This window comes from Denticeps clupeoides, chromosome 10, assembly GCF_900700375.1.
Source record: "Denticeps clupeoides chromosome 10, fDenClu1.1, whole genome shotgun sequence".
Lineage (NCBI taxonomy): Eukaryota > Metazoa > Chordata > Actinopteri > Clupeiformes > Denticipitidae > Denticeps > Denticeps clupeoides.
This window is the reverse complement of record NC_041716.1, coordinates 12,179,112-12,200,272: the sequence shown is the minus strand read 5'-3', so window position 1 is coordinate 12,200,272 and position 21,161 is coordinate 12,179,112. Positions and strand designations below refer to the sequence as shown.

General features: G+C 43.7%; 1 protein-coding gene across 4 annotated transcripts in view; it reads right to left on the bottom strand.

The window, feature by feature from the left end:
* The window catches only part of rerea (arginine-glutamic acid dipeptide (RE) repeats a), a 122,897-nt gene that overhangs the window by 100,547 nt on the left and 1,189 nt on the right, over positions 1-21,161 (bottom strand). Inside the window, exon 1 of one of the 4 annotated variants that reach the window (XM_028992730.1) lies at positions 1,500-1,526. The exons of 2 other annotated variants lie outside the window; for them this stretch is intronic. The gene's annotated coding sequence lies outside the window, so the exon portion shown is untranslated. Of the gene's footprint in view, positions 1-1,499; positions 1,527-21,161 lie in introns of those variants that run through there. One more of the 4 variants, XM_028992725.1, reaches the window with a different exon arrangement.

The window sequence follows — 21,161 nt, the reverse complement described above, 5'->3', positions numbered from 1 at the left end:
TAGAAATTCATTAGAATAACAGCAACCTACAAGGCTTCGCGTGAGCACCTTTAGCTGGACGCTAATCTTTCTCTAACAAGAGCAGTCTGCTAACACCTGAATGGGCAAAATATCATTAAAAAAAAAAAAAAAGGTAAAACCTCAACAAAGATTTCAACAGAAACAGCAAAGTCTGGAGAGAGCATCAATCACCGATCTATGCCGAATCACATCTCTGTCAACCAAAAGGTTAAACACAGAGACACACACAAGCCCAATAAATCCCCATAAAGCATGCATGGCTCGAAAGCGTGTGGAAAAAAGACGAACTGTTGAATGACTGTCCACATCAGGGTGCAGTGTGGTATCCAACCCACCCAGAGTGGAAGGGATTGGATGACAGCAGCATAAACGGTGTCTCCACGTGGAGGACCCGTGCGCAGTGTTTTATCAGCCATGACAGCGCTGCCATCGCTGTAGGAATCAAACGAAATCAGCACAGGGCGCGGAGCGGTGTCTTTAATAAAGCGCCACAAAAGGCACGGGTTTAAGAGCCCTGGCTCGGCTCGGTGGGACACACTGATGGGAGCCAGACACCTCCAGGCATCAGGCGGCATTACGCAGCTCTCAGTGACTGAGGAATCACTATCACTGCTCCTGCGAGGAACAGTCAAAGGCAATTACTCATGGGACTTGTGTGTGTGTGTGTGTGTGTGTGTGGGGGAGAAGAAAGAGAGCCTGTATTTGTGCATGTGTCACACCGAGGACTCTCAGTCACGTCCTGCATTTGCGGTCAGCGCCAATTAATCACCACCCTAAGTGACACGCCCCAATAATCTAAACGGGTAAATAAAAATCACATTGAATCAAGAAACGGTGCGTCCTTGAGTACATGAAACGCGACAGTCAGAAGGGACTCGTCCCATTACCGCATACGTCCCCTTTCCCTTACTAATACACAAGCTTGTAACCTGTAACGCCTCCCCTACACACACACCTGCACAAATCTATTCCAATAGACAAACTGACACACACTCCTCCACCCATGTGACGCAGCTGCAACACGCAGCCTGTCACCCGGCTTGGGGGAGGGGGGTGAGTGAAGATAGGGGGCTTTTTGTTCCGACCCATCACAGCTGTCAGTGGCAAAGAAGATACAGTCCACAGTTACAAGCCTTCAGCCTCTCGCACAATGCTAATAACAAACAAGACAAATACATAAATATGGAGCAAGTAAAATGTATATTTTCCACTGAATGAATGAGGCCACGTTTTCCCTCTCGGCTGGTTGGGTTTGTAGTTCATATAGAAATTAATCCGCAGCACAGGTTATGAAAAGCACAGAAGACAGGGAGTTTACACTTTTGTGCACTGACACGCATGCAGGTTCCCTACCGAACACCCTTGCGAACAGAATAAGTAGGGTGTGGCTGCTACAGTCCTATTAACCCTAACATGCATTACCGGCCACAACCATAAACCCATTCAACAGGGCAACAGCCAAACAGAGGTCAACCTACCTGATCAGTAGCAGTATTCCTTGGCAGACGGCTACATGGAAAAACACAAGGGCCGCGCGGCAAAATGAATCCCGTCTACGCCCCGCTAAAGCCCCGCTAATCCACTCGCGTTCCATAAGCTGCCATGTAAATCCTGTTTTATATGGCTGTACGGCTGCCCCGATTCACTACCATTAGCATTGTCTGCTGAAGGCAATCTGCAAGGACGGTTAAAAAGATCAGCCTAAGTCTGTCTGTTGCAACACAAAGGCCAAAGACTGCAATAACAGTGCTATCAATGAGCCAAGAGTGACTGCACAGAACTGCCTTTCAACACCATGTTCAACGCCAGGACCTTTACAACTATTAAAAGACCCATAAAATAATATATAAAAAAACCTGCCTAAATGTTCAAGTGAGAAAACAAAAAGTACATCTGGAACTACTGTGAATTGCACACAATTTCACACAAAGGACGTGTTCCTACAAACTCGATATTACAACTAGAGCCATTAGGAACCATTCATTATAGTTGAGCACATGGTGATATGCAATGACACGTTTACATAATATATTTGTACATTATGTGCCGAGGTGTGAATGAAAGGACTTGGTACTCATTTTATACCAAGAGCATTAATGAAAAAAGGGAACAGTCTTCAGTCTTTTGTATGCCAACACTGATAAAATTGTGTTATTTCAGAAGCAGCAGGTTACCGTGGTTACATAGCTTGCTAATGTATGGCTTACACGTTACGTGGTTTTAACACACCCCTACCAGCCAATCAGAATCAAGCAGTCATGCAGACCAGCGATTTTCACAATTGCGATATTTAGCCGCGCCATGGTAAAAAAGCACGCTGCAGTGAAATATTATGCACACATGTCACAAAGATTCAATTATATCCTGTTCAGAGGCAGAACAGGACCAGTCACTGGGAGAGATAGACGCACATTAATAAGTGATAAAATGGTTCCGCTAATCCCCTCGTGGAGATGGAAGCGCACCCCCTCCTTTTTCTCATCAGCGAATGTGCTATTTACACAGAAACTGGAGTGCACTCCTGAGAGAGGGAAAGAGAGGAAGGAAAAGGAAGGCGAGAAAGAGGGGGAGAGCGCGCCGAACGGTGTGTATTTGCGCAGGTTTTAACTGAATGATCTGTAATATAGAGGTGAAAGCGATTATTTGTATCACACGGCACCTCTGACAGCACTGGCGGGCAAAACAGCAGCTCAGTCGGGGGGCTCAGCTCCCCTCCATGCCCTGCGAGGAAGAGATGCGCTTCTCTTTACTTGACACCTGAAACGCAGCCCACAACCTACCCGTGCCGTACCATATCTAAAACGGATACCGCGTGTCCTCGCCTAACGATCGGTTAATGATAGTCCGCAGATCTGCCAGAAGACCTGGTTGAATAAATGGACTTGTGAGAAGAATGATCTATTTTCGACAAAATCAAAAACACAAGTGAGACAAGCACCGATGGTGAAAATGACACCCGTCTCCCAGGTTGGCCCGGGGACCGATCAATATTATTTTAATTTTTTAGAGCTCTGTTTATGAAATGCAATAATCCCTTATTAAAAATGCAGGCTGTGTGTCGGTGTAAGGTTGGCGTAAATGATTCATGGTTTGGTATCTCTCCTGTATAATGGGCTTCTCCTGGGAGGCTCCGCTGCAGCGTGCACTACACAAGCTGCCCAAGATGAAATACACACACACACATACACACACACACACCTTCCCAGGGATGAAAGAGGCACAGTACAAACTCGCACAGGGGGGGAAAAAAACCCACTCCGTTTTGGTGTAATAGAACAAAACTATATCTGAAGATTTTTAAAAGGGTGAAAAACAACCTCTGCTGGAAAAAAAAAAAAAAAAAAAACTAAAAAAAAATAGACAAGGGGGGGGGGCAATGTGTAGACAGTTTCATCTCCCTTTCAGACTCCACCCACCCCCCCACACACACACCCACCTCCTCCTTCCCCGCCTCCATCCATCCATGCCACTGCTCCGCACCCCCCACCCCCCCTGAAGGAAATGAAGAGATTAAGGTTATAGCTGGAGTGTGTCTGCCCGCAATTCTGGAGAAACTGTCTAATCATAACATGGACAGTTTAGTGCAATCTTGCATAATTAAGCACTCTGCACAAAACCCTCTAATGCATGCTAATTTGAAACAATCCACTCCTGGGGCTGCCAGACCATGAAGGGAACGGCAGTCCACCAGCTCCAACAAAGAGAAACGTGTGTGTGTGTGTGTGTGTGTGTGAGAGATTAAGAGAACAGAAAAAATAACGTGGACACCATGACTTTTGTATCCTAATAAAAATTAATTATGTGAACGGCAGATCATTGGTTGATCTAGTGATTATGAATGTTTTTATTTTTGGTTAAGCGTTACAATGCTGCCTTTAAGAGAAGGTTTACACAGACACAAACCCAGACCACACACATGGATTTTCAGAGAACCCAGAGGTGTGTGTGTGTGTGTTTGGTGACGTGATTGCGTGTTAAAAGGTTGAGTTGAGGATTGAATGAAAAGGTCAAGCATCATTACCACATCACTAAATAAACAGCCCCCCACACAATGGCAGCACAGCTGTTGCAGCCTCCATCCACCCCACCCACATCTGCTGCTGCTGCTATCCTTCCACCCCTCCACCCCCTTCACCCATCTCTCTCTCTCTCTCCCCTCAGAGCATCAGGACAGTCATTTCCTGTATTGATCCCGAGCTGGCCGCTGATTTCCTGCTGCTCTCCCACCCCGCCGTGGATCAGCCTGGTGGAGCAGTATTATTAACTGGAGACGTATCCCCCACCGCGATACCAATACAGATGTTGTTCTTAGCAGTGTCAGTGAGGCAGAGCAAATATCTGTAAATGTGCAAAATAAATAAATAAATAAAAACCCACTGTAGCTGTTTTCTGTATAGCAGGCGCAGCACATCGGATGTGTTCCTAGTTCGCACAACAGAATTCTTGAATAAAAGCACTGAGAATTGCCATTTATGTTTTGTAGTGGATGTGGCCTGGAGTTTGTGATGAAACTCTGCTGAACGATGCCGTGAACAAGTGTTAGTATTAGAAAGGAAAGTGGAGGTAAACACAGGATGAAGGAATTGGGCAGGTTTTGAAATTTGGGGAAAAATATTGCTTGCTGAGACGAGTTACTGAAGACCACAATTCTTATTTAAGTGTATTAACAAGGTGTACAAAAAAAAACGTTGTGCACATTTTGGTACATTATTGTAAGATTGGGGGCTGAAACAAAATCACTTTTGTATATGTGACATATTTATGGGAGTGGGTTAAATCCTCATTCTGAATGATTTAATTCAAAATGAACGTGAAGTTCCATCTTCTGTGTGGCAGAAATAACGACACGTAAAGAAAACCGAGCGCGAGCAGTTAGTTCCTCCGGTCCAAGATGCAGATATCTAGCACGTTCTTCTTCGCATCGGTTTATTTCTGTAAATCCTGAGGACGTGCTGGACGTGACATTAGAGAACATGCCCCAAGTCCCCTATATCTATTACAGCGCTTTGAAAATAGCGCTCGCAATATGCTTTCCTTCATTAAAGCAGGGATGGGGAATGAATTACAGACAGAGGTGGAAATTAACTACAGTTAATCTTCAAGTTCATTATCTCAGTTCAAGGTCAACGTCCTCATCCTCAGTGTGTGTGTGTGTGTGTGTGTGTGTGTGTGTGTGAGAGCTTGATTAGCTGAAAAGAACAGGAAAAAAAAAACTACTGAAGAAAAGCAGCGGTCGCAATAAAAACCTGTACTGCTGAAAAGCATCAGAGAGACGAATGCCCGGCCCCTTATCTCCACAGCACTCAGCTTCTCTTTCATGCATTCAAACAATGCTGAATAATCTCTCCATCCTATCCGCTTCACACAAAGTCTCCCAAAACCTGAGGCAAAAGACTAACAAGGACACAAACAATATTAAAAATCTTGAGCCTTTCTCACCAATATAAAGTCAAAATGGGACCGCCAAAGACCAAGGGGGCCTTCCGCCTTCGTTCAGGAATAACGCGTTGACGTTTGACGGCTATATCACCTTTACAGTCCCCCTCTCCACCCCCTTCCCCCAACACTCCATTCTCCCCTTTTATCGGCAGCCCTGACTGTGTATTTAGCGTAGTGGTTTCGTCGAGCACTCGCACTCCTCTGGCCGATTTCCCCCCAGACTCATCAACAGCGCATTACCAAGTCAAATCAGGCAGTACTGCGGCGCTGCGGAGACCAACACAAACACCCAGCCAGAGAGGGCAGCCTTTCATCCTGCCCACACAGAAGCAGGGCCCTGCCCCACACGTTCAGCAATAACATACTTGCTCATTCTGTGTCTTAAAGAGACATCTACAAAACACACAATGTGTGTGTGTGTCTCATTATATATATATATATATACACACACACACACACACACACACACACACACACACACACACACATATATATATATATATATATATATATATATGGGCTGTTAAAATGAATGTGTTAATCAATGCGTGACTTGTATTCAAAATTCCACAGACATTCCATACACAAAGATGGAGACAGACAGAGAAGGTGCTCTGGATTTCTGTGATGCACAAGACTTTTTGAAGAGAGACCACAATCCTGAAGAACCAACAGTTAGCACATTATTGTTCCTCATTTCAAGTGTCTGAAACAATTAAGGCACGCCTGTCATTTTCCAGTCTGAGGCTGTGACTCTTCAGACAGCTCCCCTTCTCTCGCTTTCACGCTCTTGTTCACTCACTCACTCACTCTCTCTCTCGCTCTCTCTCTCTCTCTCTCCTCCATCCAAAAGGTCACCCATATTGCTCCTTTTCATCATCCTTATCGCCACACCGCCATTTACAAGGCAGACTAGCCTCCAAAGGCACAAGAAGGTAAAAGAGGAGAAAAGCGAAAGGGAGAGTCCATCCTTTCTTTACTCCCCTCCTCCTTTTGTTGTTTCCACGGCTACGGCAGAAAGACAAAAAAAAAAAAAAACGGGCTCAGGGGAGGAAAGCGGTGAGGCAGGGTGCATTGTTTTTATGTGCGATTTCCAGCGCCTGGGCTTGATCAGAGAGACAGGCGGCGGGAGAGTGATTGTGTTTCCGACTCATCGCAGAGTGGCCCGCTGGCACCGTGTGACATAGCCGCTTCGCCCAGGACTGAAATCTAAACCCCAGCTGTCGGGAGTGCAGTTTGGCTTCCATTACGTCGCGCTGCGCCTCAACGGACAAAATGCAGAGCTTGCCGCTCTTCGCCTCCATTAATTCCTGCTTACGTGGGAGACAATGGGATAATTGCATACAGGAAAGACTGCTTTGTGAGGTGACAGCTGACTCCAGGGTGAAAGATGAGATTCCACACACACACACACACACAGTCATGCTCGAATAAGCCAAACAGATACCAGTAATATCAAACATATGCAAACCGACTGAAAACCATAAGGCACACAAACTGCTAACAAATAAAACACACAAACAGTCTTTATAAATCAAATACACACTGCTTGACCTTTAATTGGGCAAATTCACTGGCAAGAGGGAATTTTTTTTTTTTTTTTTTATAAAAAAGGACTTCCTAAAGTGAATTACTTACAAATTGCCTCCAGGGGAAAAGCTTAAAGCTTTAAAGCAGTGCTGTAAATGAAGCTACTGCAGGAAAAAAAATAAGACACGATACACATCGTGACACAAATATCAAAATATATGGTTTTTGTGCTCCTCATACTATTATTGAGAGAGCAATAATGAAAAGAGTGGAACATCAAACTTTTTAAAACCACTGCGCTTATCTTACACTATGCACATTTGAGTGACTGATTCATTCAGTGGAGATATATTAAAACAGAAACAGTTTATATACCGAGGGGAAAATTAATTGCATATTGTTTTATGAAATTGCAGACAAAAATCCCGTGCAAAGATTACAAAGAGGAAAAGAGTTTATGCTGTAGCTAATGCTGGTGTGTTGTTATCTGGTTGATCTAATTCTACTGTGAATGGGCAATAGTCTTGAATTTTTGAATAATTAAACAGATTGTCTTTTATCTAACATGAATAAGATAAAGTGCTCAAAGCCCCTAGTGAGCAGGCCAAAGGAGACAGTGGCAAAGAAAAACTCACTGAGCAGTAATGGAAAGAAACGTGGGTTGTAAATATGGGTTGAAAACTCGATTTTGGACCCATGGTTCTTGACCTTTGTTTTTTTTTTTGGTTCTGTAAACCAAGTAAATAAATGAAAAATCAACAATTCTCTTTGTGCCAATTCTAGTCGAAAGCAGAACAATAGAAAATTTACAGATGCTATGCCTGACAAGACGGCAGTAAAAATGTTTTAATTAAAAATATTTTAATGATAGTTTCACTGTACTTTGCCCTGTCCCATGTACATGTAATGGGCAGAATCAAAAAATGACTAAATCTAAAAAAAAAAAAAAAAAAACAAAAGAACAGGTGAGTGTGAATTTGACAGCAAGGTCAACCACCAGCTCAGGGGGTGTCACAGCTCCCCAGAGGAACACCACGGGGACCCCAGCTGCATATATACTCCCCTCTCTGTCAGTCAGTCCCCACAGGCGGTTCAGTCTGTTCAACAACAAAGATGGCAGTGACGGGGGAACCACACAAACCTGCAGCTCTCACAGCCCTCCACACAGATAAAACAGGATTACAGGTAAGCAGAGAGGGAGCGAGAGGCAGGAACGACGGGGCAGGAAAGAGAAAAATAACAAAGGAGAGAGAGCGGCAAGACAAATGAAACACAGATGTCTGGGTTTCACACATGAAAATGAGAAAGCCGCGCATAAAAAATGACATATCCGGAGCGCGACACACTCACATGCATAATTCGGCTAACTGCTCGCCGAGTGATAAAAGGGCTGCATGTGAGGAACTCGTAATTATAAAAAAAAAAAGGGAACGTTGACAGCAGTAACAGCCATTCCAGCGTGCACCGCAATCTTGAGATAAAGGAGGGGGAGGGGGGGAGGGAGGGGCGAAAGGGCGGTGGGGGCCTTGCCGCCATCAGAAACACACAACGGTGTTACAAATCAATAGAGAGATCAATGCAGAGAGCCCCCCCCCGCCTCCGCACTTTACATAAGTACTGATAACCGCCATAAAGGCCGTCTTCGGCTTGCCGACACACTGCGGCAGACTGCCACACTCCCCTCTGCCGCCATCACACACATCTTTCCGTCTGTAATATATATATATATATATATATATATATATATATATATATATATATATATATATATATATATATATATATATATATATATATATATATATATATATATATATATTCCGTCTGTGTGTGTGTGTGTGTGTGTGTATATATATATATATAATATAATATATTCCGTCTGTGTGTGTGTGTGTGTGTGTGTGTGTGTGTGTGTGTGTGTGTGTGTGTGTATATATATATATAAATTAAAAATGGGGGAGAGAGGAAGAGTAGACAGAGCGTCGGAGCATGCAACGTCCAGCTCGTCTCCCTCCCGGCTAATTAGTATTTCAGCCGCTCAGCGTTTGGCGCAAGAGACAGGAAGTGGAGCGGCTGATTTCCCTTTATATTTTTCCAGCCTGCCGGTTCAGCTGCCTCTCGGTCTTTATTACAGCGGGAGCCTGCAGATCCATTTTGATAATTACAAGTGGCTTTCCCCATCAGAAGCCCGGCTTCTTCTTCATACATACATACATACATACATACATTTTCATGACGACGTTTGCCGGAGCACACGGGCATTTCACCAAGGAGACAATGTTCGGTTTCAGACCTCTAAAGGGCAGACCCTTTAAAGGGGAATAAACAACAAAGATGACCTCTATCTAACGGGGTTTATACTGTAAATGTTTAGAAAGGCTAAGCATTTCTGAGGCATCGTCTTACATAACAGGAGCTTGGCATGGCTGAGCGACAGAGACGTAGCTTGACGTACACGTAAATAAGAGCCGTGTAAACGTTCGCTCATCCAATTTAGACAGCAGCGCCACGTCAGGTTTTAAATCGGTCCACCCGATGCAGCCCAGGCACGGTGGAGACAGCAGCTCAGTGCACGACTGCCAGGATGGAGGAGTTCCCCTGACCAAACCAAAAAGATGAAATTTGCCAGCATCAACTAAACACCACTGCCGAGGAAAAGTGGGGTCTGAATGGGGTGAAAACACCAAGGCACAAGGAGCTCAGCCCCTGCATCTCGATGGCACTTATTACCAGAAAGATTTGAATAAAATCAATAACACTGTTGACTTTGGCTTTATTGTATTTCTGTCACCTAATCTGGCTAGTTCCATGTTTTTTTCATGAGGAAGTCCTTGTAATCTAAGCAAGCACCAGGATTAGCGTGTTTTAGTGCACAAAAGGGGCTACTCATTTATAACGGTTCTACACTGAAGCATAAAACTCATTTTAGAATTCCTGCACTTGAAAGCACAAGAATAAGCAAAAAATTTAAATAAAATAAAAAAAGTCCAAAATAATGGCCATGCGTGATTGACATACGTGATTAAGCGTGAACCTGCTACTGCTCAGCTCTCAGCGTGTCATTCTCACATCCGCAATTGAAAAAACAGCCTATGACCACAAACTGACACGGTCACAAAATTTGGACTAAAAACCGAAACCAACAACGTGACCACAGTGATGACTAACGTCTACAAGGCCCGGCTTTACAGCTTTGTGACGCGTACCTGAAACACATTACAAGCAGCAGTTTATATATTTAAAAAAAAAAAAATGGAATCAGTTGATTATAGATCTTACCAAGCTTGTCTTATGAAAGGGAAACATGACCCCAACAACAGATGCCAAATGAAACAATGGAAAATGGCACAAAAGAAGAGGATCAAAAAAAAAAAAAAAAAAAAAAAAAAAAAAAAAAAAAAACTCCCAGTCAGTTGTGTCTAAAATTTGGTACAAGTGTAAATAAAACTGGAAGCTTATAAAAAGGCAAAAGATGCCTTAGTCAAAACATCAGGAGAGAAAAGTCAAAGCAGGGTGCCTGGAAAATAGAAAATGCACAACAAACCAGACGAAAAACAAATGGGAAGAAACGGGAGAGAACTGTATGAAATAGGATTCACATGTAAAAAAAAACACACCACTGCGGTGGGGCAAAAGGGAAGTAAGCATGGAGAGTGGATGACTGAATGAAAGCGATACCCAGTGATGAAATATGCATTGTAATGATGATAATGGTGGAACATTTGGTTGGTGCCATTCTAATAGAAAATGTAATGGTGACAGCATATACGATGTCAGGCAAGGTACCAGTGGATACGGTAATAATTGTCTCTACTGTCTCTGTACAGGTGCAGGTCTGAAATTTCAGACAGTTTTGATGATGAAGCAATTTTTCAGGATGACAATAATTCTGTCCATAGCATGCAAGCAAGCTACTTAACCTTTTCATCAGGAATAACAAATGAACTCAATCATACGGCCAGCAAACACTCCAAATCTCAATCTTATTATAAAATGGTGGAAACTAAAAAATAGATATTAAGAACAATTCCACAGTAAAAAAAAATAACTATTATTTTTTTTAGAATTATTACATTTTTATGTCAGCACTGAATGATTCAGTGGAAAATCTGGAAAAAAAAGCAATGGCTTTAAAATGAAATAAATAAGTATATTACACAAAGCCAATTAAGTACATATGGCAGTTTTTGCCAAGGCTTGTAATCATTAAAGACGCACATAATTTTTGAATCAAATGTGAATGATTTTATTGTACACTCTGAAGTGTCACATATGCAATGGCATCGTCGTACAGCTTTACAGAAAATGCAGCCACAATGTGACTTGATGACTGCTGTTGCTGCACGGTGAATGGCTGCCTTAAGGAGAACCTGTACAACAACGGTGTCATTCAGACAGCCCCTTGAAAGGGCTGTCAATCTAATTCAACCACTGGCTTTGAAAAGAAAATCTATTTTACACCGCCCGTCATCCTCAGCTTTTATCGTTCACTGTGGCTGCTTTCACCTACAATTACCCCAAGACAACAGAACAACCCAGGGGTGGTTGTGCTTTTATCTGCGTTTCATTTCAATATACTCTCTTGCTCAATGGCACACGTCTACTTAGTAGCGTGGAGATCTATTAATGCTAAATGAATACATTTTAAAAGATCAACTGAAGAAAGCTGATGACTGGTGAGGATCTCACAGGTATGAAGGCGCCAGAGAAAGAGAGGGAGCGACTGACCCTCAGAAAATCTTTGTCTTTACAGGCTGAAAGATCTGTCGAGACTGAACGTGTTCCTTTCTTACAAAAGGAAGAGGGCAAGCGAGAAAAAAAAAAGGCAGTAATTTCTGTGTAGAATCTATCAACAGCTTGAGGCAACAGATTCATTACAAATTGATCCATTAGATAGCACTGCTGCGGTCTGCTGTTTACTGCTCTCCCTCGCCCTCCCTCCTTTCTTGACAGCCTCTTCCCCCGTAGCAGCATGTATTGAAAGGGAAGTGCTACCAGCTCAGACAGACAGAAACCCCCAACTCAATATCAACCCTCACTTCAGCCAGAGATGCGGAAACACAAACAAGCGAGTGAAAAATAAAGACGTCTTTTCCGTCATGCTCTAGGGGGGGCGCTCATCGCTCACGCTGGTCCATAAAGAGCAGAGTCCTTCCACAAGGGCAAGCAAGGGCAAAATGGAGGAGGCTGAGAGCACCGGCCGCAACGTCCAGTCAGGGCTGATTAGAGAACCCAGAGTGGCAACAAGGTCATCTGTCCTTAGCACCCATAATTCACCCCTTAGGTCGGCACGTGGCCTCCATTAAAGGAGCAGTCAGCAGTCGACGCACAAAGCCCAGCACTCACCCATCATCAGCACCCGCCACCTAACCCGCTTTACAGCCGGGTGCTGCTGGATCACCGGGTTTATGTGCACTTGCTGTGGCTTTTAAGCCCGGTGTGCTTTTCCAGCGAAGGGGTAGTTATTACTAAGGTCACACCCATCACCTCAGGTTCTTCAGCCTAAAAAAAAATGTGCACACCCAAGATCACTGACAATCATTAAAAAACACAGCATTACAGGTTACAATTACTTGAACAATTCTTCCCCCTCTTAAAAAAAAAAAAAAATCAAGTGTTTTCTTGACCTTTTCCTTGACATAATTGAGCACACATCATTCATATTGATTTAATTCCTGGGAAGCAAATCAATTGCATTCCATGCGGTCAAACGGTTCATCACGTAAACAGGTACTGATTTATGCCTCACACGCATCCCTTGTTCTAATGGAAAACCATAAATGCGCAATAATACAAACAGGCATCAAAGAAAATGCAGTGTTATGACGATGATGTCACAAACATGTATTTTCTGATGACAAAATAAATGTACCATGTAAGTGGTTTATTTGCCTTCAGTTCCTCCTTTGTTTTACTGATTTTTTTTACACTGGTTACCAGTGTATCGATAATATTACCTTATATACAGTGCATCTGGAAAGTATTACATTTATTTTTACTCAGAATTCTACACACAAAAAAAATTAGGTTTTGGGCTAATTTATTGAAAAAATAAAAAATAAAAAAACTGAGAAAGCACATGTATTCACAGCCTTTGCCATGAAGCTCAGGTGCCTTCTGTTTCCCCTGATCATCCTTGAGATGTTTCTGCAGCTTAATTGGAGTTCACCGGAGGAAAAAGCAGTTGTGATTGGACATGATTTGGAAAGGCACACGCCTGTCTATATAAGGTCCCGCAGCTGACAGTTCATCTCAGAGCACAAACCAACCATGAAGTTAAAGGAATTGTCTTTAGACCCACGAGACAGGATTGTCTCAAGGCACAAATCTTGGGAAGGTTGCAGGAAAATGTCTGCTGCTTTGAGGACAACCTTCTCTACAGCAATCCATCAATCAGGCCTGCATGGTAGATTAGCCCGATGGAAGTCTCTCCTCAGTAAAAGGCACCCTACAGTGAAGCATGGTGGTGGCAGCATCATGCTGTGGGGATGTTTTTCAGCTGCAGGAACTGGGAGACTAGTCAGGACAGAGGTAGCAGCAATGTACAGAGACTTGAGGTGTGAAGGTGTGTAGAAAGAACACAGCCCGCTTTGATTCTACTAGTCACATGAAAATACGGCACGGCACGCAGTCAAAGTTCAACAAATGACCGTGGTGTGAGAACAAGGCCGGCGGGTGCCACATCGCGCAGCATGAAACTCCGACCCAGAGCGGCGATGTACTCAAATCTGGCCACCACGGTCACTACCGCCAGAACATCTCCAAGCAACAGCATTATGATGTAATCGATTATGTTCTGCACTGCACTGATGCAATATTGATGACTTCTGCATCGTGACGCATCGATTATACAATTAATTTCAACATCCCTAACAGTTCAAATCCCGATCCGCCAAGGTGCCACTGAGCAAAAGCACCGTCCCCACACACTGCTCCCCGGGCGCCTGTCATGGCTGTCCACTGTTCACTCAGGGTGATGGGTTAAATGCAGAGGACAAATTTCACTGTGTGCACCGTGTGCTGTGTATCACAAGAGACAATCACTTCACTTCAACCTTAACAAACATATAGGCTATATCAGCAAGGTAATAGATCAGTGAAACATTTGAAGCCCAAACACTAAAGACAGAGAACATTAGAGCCTTTTTCAGCATATCACCTACTCATCTCACACACTAATGCACTTAGAAACCAGGAAGAAACTGTAAGCACCTCCCCTGTGAGCCGTGTGCCCTGGAAACATTATCTGAACAGGGTGCAATAGTACAGGAGTGACTACATAAACCGCTCCAGGCAGCAGCAGGGGGGCGCGCAATAAAAACACTGGTATGCAACGCGTGTGTGTGCGCGTGTGTGTGTTTCCGCTGCGAGAGTACCATGCCGTGTCATTACGCCAGCCAATCTCTTACCTAATCGGCAACGTCCGTCTGTCTCTCTCACGCTCACACACACACACACACATAGTTCTGCTCTCCTCTCCTGAGGGGCTGGCAAATGCGGCTTTATATGGTGTCTTAAGACGCAGCGAACAAGAACCGAGTGAGAAATGCAACCACAGTCTTTTAAAAAAAAAAAAAACACACCAAATGCCAGTTTGTTCATAGTTTTTTTTACACCCCTCCCTCTCAGCGCAACACAGGGATTCTGTGGCTCTTTCATTTCCCCCCCATCTGCTTCAGTTTTGCTTTAAAATTACAAATGTGCCCCCCCAGTCCATCCCGCAGGACCCCTCCTAAAGCCAGACTCCATCTGATCTGGGACAAACATCTTGCAGAAATTTAAGAGAGGCTCCCACAAGTCTCTTATTTAGTCAGAAATGTAGGGCCGCACTAGGTTCCACGACAGCCGTTTCACACTTACGCCCGGAGATGGGGCTGGGAAATCAAACGATAATTACATACATCATAATATACGCTATGCTGAGAAACTAGTGACATCCACAGAATCTGTCGAGAAGAACATCATTCGCACAGCAGTGCAGATTTATTACGACAACTGACCGATTTATTCATAAAGTACTCCGATCGACTGCCTATTCATTTCTTCAGGGTTCTTGGTATCCCCGGTGTTATTGGTAGGGCACGTGGATCCTGCCCAGCGCGGGGAAAGACAGTTTTGATGCTCTCTCTCTCTCCTCTACAGGAGATGGCAACACCGCGAGAAAGACCAAAGGTATTCTTTGCCTTGGATCATCTCATTGTGAAACAAAAAAAAGGTAATCCAGATACAGATGCATGCAGACTCCTCAAAGAGGAAGTGAAAGCCCACCAGAGCACAACCTCGAAGCAAGGACATTTTGACAAAAGACTACCAGGTCTGAATGAACAAACGCCATACGTTGGACGACAATCATTTACGCTTGGATTTTCACATCAATTACTTGACTAAGCGTCAAACTGATAGTGCATTTACACGCTTGCCAATAAAATTCACTTCGACTGTTAATATTCACCCACCCTCAATGTTCACATTACAATAAATGCATTTTTATTGTCTGCTAGAAAGAGCACAGAGTTGTAAAAAAAAAAAAAATCATTTAACACTACACGCCTCCAATGCCAATAAGTCAATGTCACATTTTCTCACAGGTTAAAGGGATAATTACACTCGCAGCGTCACATCAACTCCATTATCAGCTTTTCTGCTTTCAGCCTCGGCTCACTTGAGAGGCGCACACACACACACACACACACACACACACACACACAGGTATACAAAGGAGTCCAAATATAAATCGACTGAAGTGTTCCCAGAGCTAACTGCACATTATTTTAGTAGAACCGAGACACGCGAGACGAGCAGCACTAACAATGACATGTAGTTAATAATTAACAAGAGTTAAATCCACTGATGTTACCAGAGCTTGTCGTTTGCAGGTGCCCGCGTCCCATCGAAGGCGTATCTGCAGTTTTGCCAGGGAAAACTGTCAAAAAGCACGAAAGCCGTCAGCACGGTCTGTCCCAGGTCCAGATAAGATAAACGTCTCGGCGTTGGAGAAGGAGAAGGGGGGGGGGGACGTCCTGTCATGTCTCACACTGTGCCCTGCGTGTGATCCTAATATCTTAAAACAGCAGACGAACGAACCACTGCTACAGCCAATTACCCTTCCGCTACCACATGATACATCACAGGAAAACAACAACAAAAAAAAAAGAACAAAAGAGAAGGGGGAGAAGGAGAAGTGTGGCGGCTTGTTGTGTTTGCTGTCAGCGCCTTCTGACAGACTGTTAAGTTTAATGAGTACTCGGCACTTGAATGCCCCATCAAGAGTCCTTTAAGGAAACATGGCTGCTTTGTCCGCGGTGTTACGTTTCAATTCAGCTGCTTGGAATCAAACTGCTTCCATGTGGATTCATGGGATGGGAGGGGAAAAAGAAAACGTGGAAGAACGTCAAAAAAAACGGCACAGACACTAGCGATCTGATCTGACAGCTAATCATGGAAGATTTACTGAGATGAGGCTTAAAATTTCCCGTCTTCTCTGTATTCACTGCATGCTCGTGCACCAATAAACCTGCACTAAATAAAGACCAAGATCCACCACATTTATTCATAATCAGTAATTCCAATCCTTCCCAAAGGCTGAAAGATCCGACACTTACTATTACAAAGCATGAGTAAATCCTGAGGCATCACAGGCAGTGACAGGTTGTATTTCCGGATGGAAGGGATGGAACAGATAACGACGGCAGGTCTTTAACCAACACTGGCTATCCATTTTAGCATGCAGATGCTGCTTAAATACATTCAAAAGATTCCGGGTATTGGCACAAAGTGCACAGCTGTATCCACACGGGATCTCTCCTAAGGTTGAAGGACACTTGGTAGGAAATGTCTACCATTTACCGTACATTATTTACAGCTCGCTCAGCCACTGCTTCACACGATCCCAGCGGCAGCGGCTCCAAATTGCTCTCTTGGGTGGATTTCGAGCACACTCTTCCTTCAAAGATGGATTCGCGCTATGCCAAAAACGCTAAACAGATTACTTCTACGGTCACTGTCTAGCTTCTCCACACAGCAAGCTCCAGTCTACCACCGAGAACCGGAACGGACAGCGTACGGGAATGTCCAGAACCAGTTCATTTTCAGTTCAGAACAGCTACATAATATACGTAATAAATACGATTGCGCTAATGGCTTATAACTCCTTGTAGTTCAGATTGTGATTATAGTGCCAACCTCTGAAATTGTAACTTTAGAGTGGAATTTACACTCTACACAGGCTATGACTCAAAACATCACACTGTGTGTATGTGTGTGTAATATGTTAACCGCCCAGAAAATAGTGGACAGAGAACTTGAAGACGCTCTTATTTGTTGTTAATAATCTTCTCTGTCTTGACCCCTCGGTGGTGGAATGAACTTCCCCTCGAGGTCAGAACAGCTCAGTCACTGAGCACCTTCAAACGACAACTCAAGACCTTCCTCTTTAAAGAATATTTATATTAACTTGTAACTTTCTTATTGTCGAACTTGTGTACAGAATCTACAACAGAGTGAATAAAAAGATTGTATTCATAGTTGGGGTCCTAGTGAACCGGAATTGATCTCTTCATCGATGGTAACTTGAAAGCACGTTGTAAGTCGCTCTGAATAAGGGCATCTGCCAAATGCCGTAAATGTAAATGTAGTACTAATTGTTGTTAATAATAAAAATTAAAAAAAAGAAAAATCTCAAATTGTCAAAATAATATCTTTTAAACATTATCAGGAAGAGGAAAACCCCAATTCCACCAAGCCATGCCATTCATTTCAATGTACAGCATGGGCATCTGTTCATTACATTAAACAAAAAAAAAAAAAAACATGTCTAAAGATAACAGTGTTGTGCTGTGTGTGCAGGAAGGCAAAAAGCACGATGATAGAATGCTTCATGTGAATAACAGCCATGCACCAAAGAGGGTAAAAAAAAAAAAAAAAAGTTAAGAGTCAGCTATTCTCTGTTAAGAATGCACTGAAAGCGCCACTCAGAAATAACAAGAGCAGCATGGCACATAACATAGCATAGCATAAGGAATGATTAGGCTTTCAGTTGACAAGAAAAGCTGAACCGTTAGATGCATCCGGCGACACTGATTTTGCACAAAGGTTTGCAGGGTTCCCAGTTATACTCTTGAAGAGAATTTTCATGCCCTCCAGCCACTGAAGAATGGTTACTAATAGATGCTGGCTAGAGTGCTTGACTCCCGTTCCCGGTCTCTATCCGTCTCACTCAACCAAGCAGAAGATTACACATCTCACTGTGCTTCCATATCAGCAGCAAAGAATTGTGCTTTTTCCTGTTCTAAATGTTTTTTTTCTCCCCTAAGGAAAGAACACTGTGGCAAATCAACAACATTTACGCACAGTTCATGATGCTAAAGTAAGAGATATATGATATGATGAGCCACCACTTGCAATCACTTCCCACCAATAGGCAATGGTCAGATTTTCATTTACAACACTTTCGGTTGTCTGGTCTGCAGCTTATAATCGATCTTTAGCTTCTCAGAATGATGGAAGCCATTATAGTATTAAAGCACAGATAATTCATGCTTATAGGCACAAACCGTTTCCTTATCTTTATTTTAATCAGGTGCAATGACTTGAAACATTTAGGCCTTTATCAGTAAACAGAAATGTGCTGTAACAAACAAATGCACACACAAGAAAACAAAAGCACTGAAGCTACTATCCATGAGCTACTGAGGATTGGTGATGGGCACGGCAGTTCTTTTAGATGTACTGAATCTTTAGAATCCGTTCAATCCACCAAGAAATTCGTTCAAAAGATTTGTTCACCAAATTCAGTGCATGGCAGGAGGAGCGTGTGAACCCATCTTCCTGAACTGAGTGTCGTGGCTGTGTTCCTTTGACAAACACCTTTGTAAAAACTAAACTCGTTTATAAATCATGATGTTTTAAGTGTCCTGTCCTTTGGCATGCTATTTAACTGGTCCATTACAAGAACCGTATAATTCACACCAAACACAACTATGGGGCAGTGGTGGCCTAGTGGTTAAGGAAGCGGCCCCGTAATCAGACGGTTGCTGGTTTGAATCCCGATCTGCCAAGGTGCCACTGAGGTGCCACTGAGCAAAGCACTGTCCCCACACACTGCTCCCCGGGCGCCTGTCATGGCTGCCCACAGCTCACTCAGGGTGATGGGTTAAATGCAGAGGACAAATTTCACTGTGTGCACTGTGTGCTGTGCTGCTGTGTATCACGTGTGACAATCACTTCACTTTCTTTCATTCATTCATTCATACTACTCTGGTTTAATCTGCTCTAATGTAATAAACAGTCAGTATTCTCATCGTATAAGAACATTATCCAACCCCTGGATTCTCTACCATCTTATCTGTACTCATCTGCATTCTGTAACTCAATTCTTCAAAAATTAACCAGTGATGAACACTGAAATCAACATTATCCAAAACTGACAGTATTTCAACTGATATTGATAACTGTTCTGACTCCCCCTCTCATCAGGTTAAAAGTCGGGGTGTCATCCTCCACAGTAACATATTTTCCAATCTTGTGTCAATAACATTACCCGGTCTGCATACTCTCATCTTCGTAATATCTAGTCAACCACCATACTACTGCCATCCTGGTTCGCAGTCTTGTCACTTCTCGTTTGGATTACTGTAACTCCCGACTTTACGGTCTACCTCAGAAAAATGTCTCCATGAGCTTCAACTGGTTCAGAATTCAGCTGCCTGCATTATTACTACAGCTCCTGTCCATCATTTATCCATTCCATTCTTTCTTTAGCAGTTCGTTTTCTCCGATGTACACTTGAACACACCAGGATATGCCACCACACCTCACACCCCGACCATCTGAATGTTCACTGTTGTTGGCTGCCCATTTAACCACTACTCTGCAATCTGTTCCTGCTACTCTGGTCGTTGCACGATCTATGCACAATGCATTTTAGCTGAATCTATAGCCACGATCCAATGATGTCTGTGTCTTGTGTTCCCCTTGTGCTTGCATTTTAGCTCTCTTACTTTATTTACTAGCCTTATTCTTTTGTTCTATTTCGTTCATTTTTATTACTATAACTTGAACTATGCCCAGTCAAAACAGAGCGCTTCAGGAAACATTTCACTGGATGCTGTACTGCTATAACTATGCACGTGTCAAAAAATAATTCCCGAATCGTGAACCCCTCTCTCCAAACATCGCTCCGGCCTAGTGGCTGCTACAGCTGGTGAGTCTCACTCTCGTCTCATTACTGCCAGTCGAACGTTTTGGGTTTGTTTGTCTGGAAACTGAATCCACGGAGGAAAATGATTCCGGAGAGTGATCGGCTCATTCGGGTGTCGGCGACGCGCCCCCCTCCTGTGGATACGCGGTTCGGACGTGCGCAGCAGTTAGGGTTGACATGAAAGCAGGTCTGCCTAATGCCTTAAATGTAACTGGTTAGGTGTAGGAGTAGGGTTAGGATTGGGCTGTAACAAGGTGGCTTTTGGAGTACGCATGCGCAGTTCGAATCGGGTAAAGACACCTCCCTCCCGACTCACGGCTCAACTGAAATGGGGGGGTTCAGTTCAGTGCGTTCCTTTAAAAGATTCGTTCTTTTTAACGAATCGTTCGCGAACGACACAACACTGCTGAGTATAGACACCCACCGCAACCGTGCTCCTATCACAGGCCGCTGAGCGCTCCATTTGCTCAAACTTCAACTCAATAGCAGGTGCCCCCCCCCAGATCTGAGGGGGATCAAGAAACAACAACTATGACAACTGTTACTACAAGCCAACGCCAATAATTCCTGATCTTCATGACGAAGTTCACGTTCATGGCTGGTTAAAAAAAAAAAAAAAAAAAAGCACTTATATGTTTATTATATGTATTACATCAACCAACCACACACTTGTCTTATTCCCAACAAACGTGAAGCCGAGTGCAAGTAAGTGTGCAGACCCAAGACGTCCCGTCTATTTACAAATCAAACGCGCGTCCGGCACGCAAACTTCTAAGTTTTAACATCACACAACGACGACACAGTCGCCTCCCTCCACGTCCACGCGTCCCTCACACATCGGCTCGTCTGTGCCGGAGTACACGAGGGGCGCGTTTGTTATTGCTGGATGCGCAGCGTAGCCATGCTATGCTATCCGGCCACTTTAAATGCATTGTTATGCCCGAGCCCCGCCAACGTCACCCGTCCGTGTGTC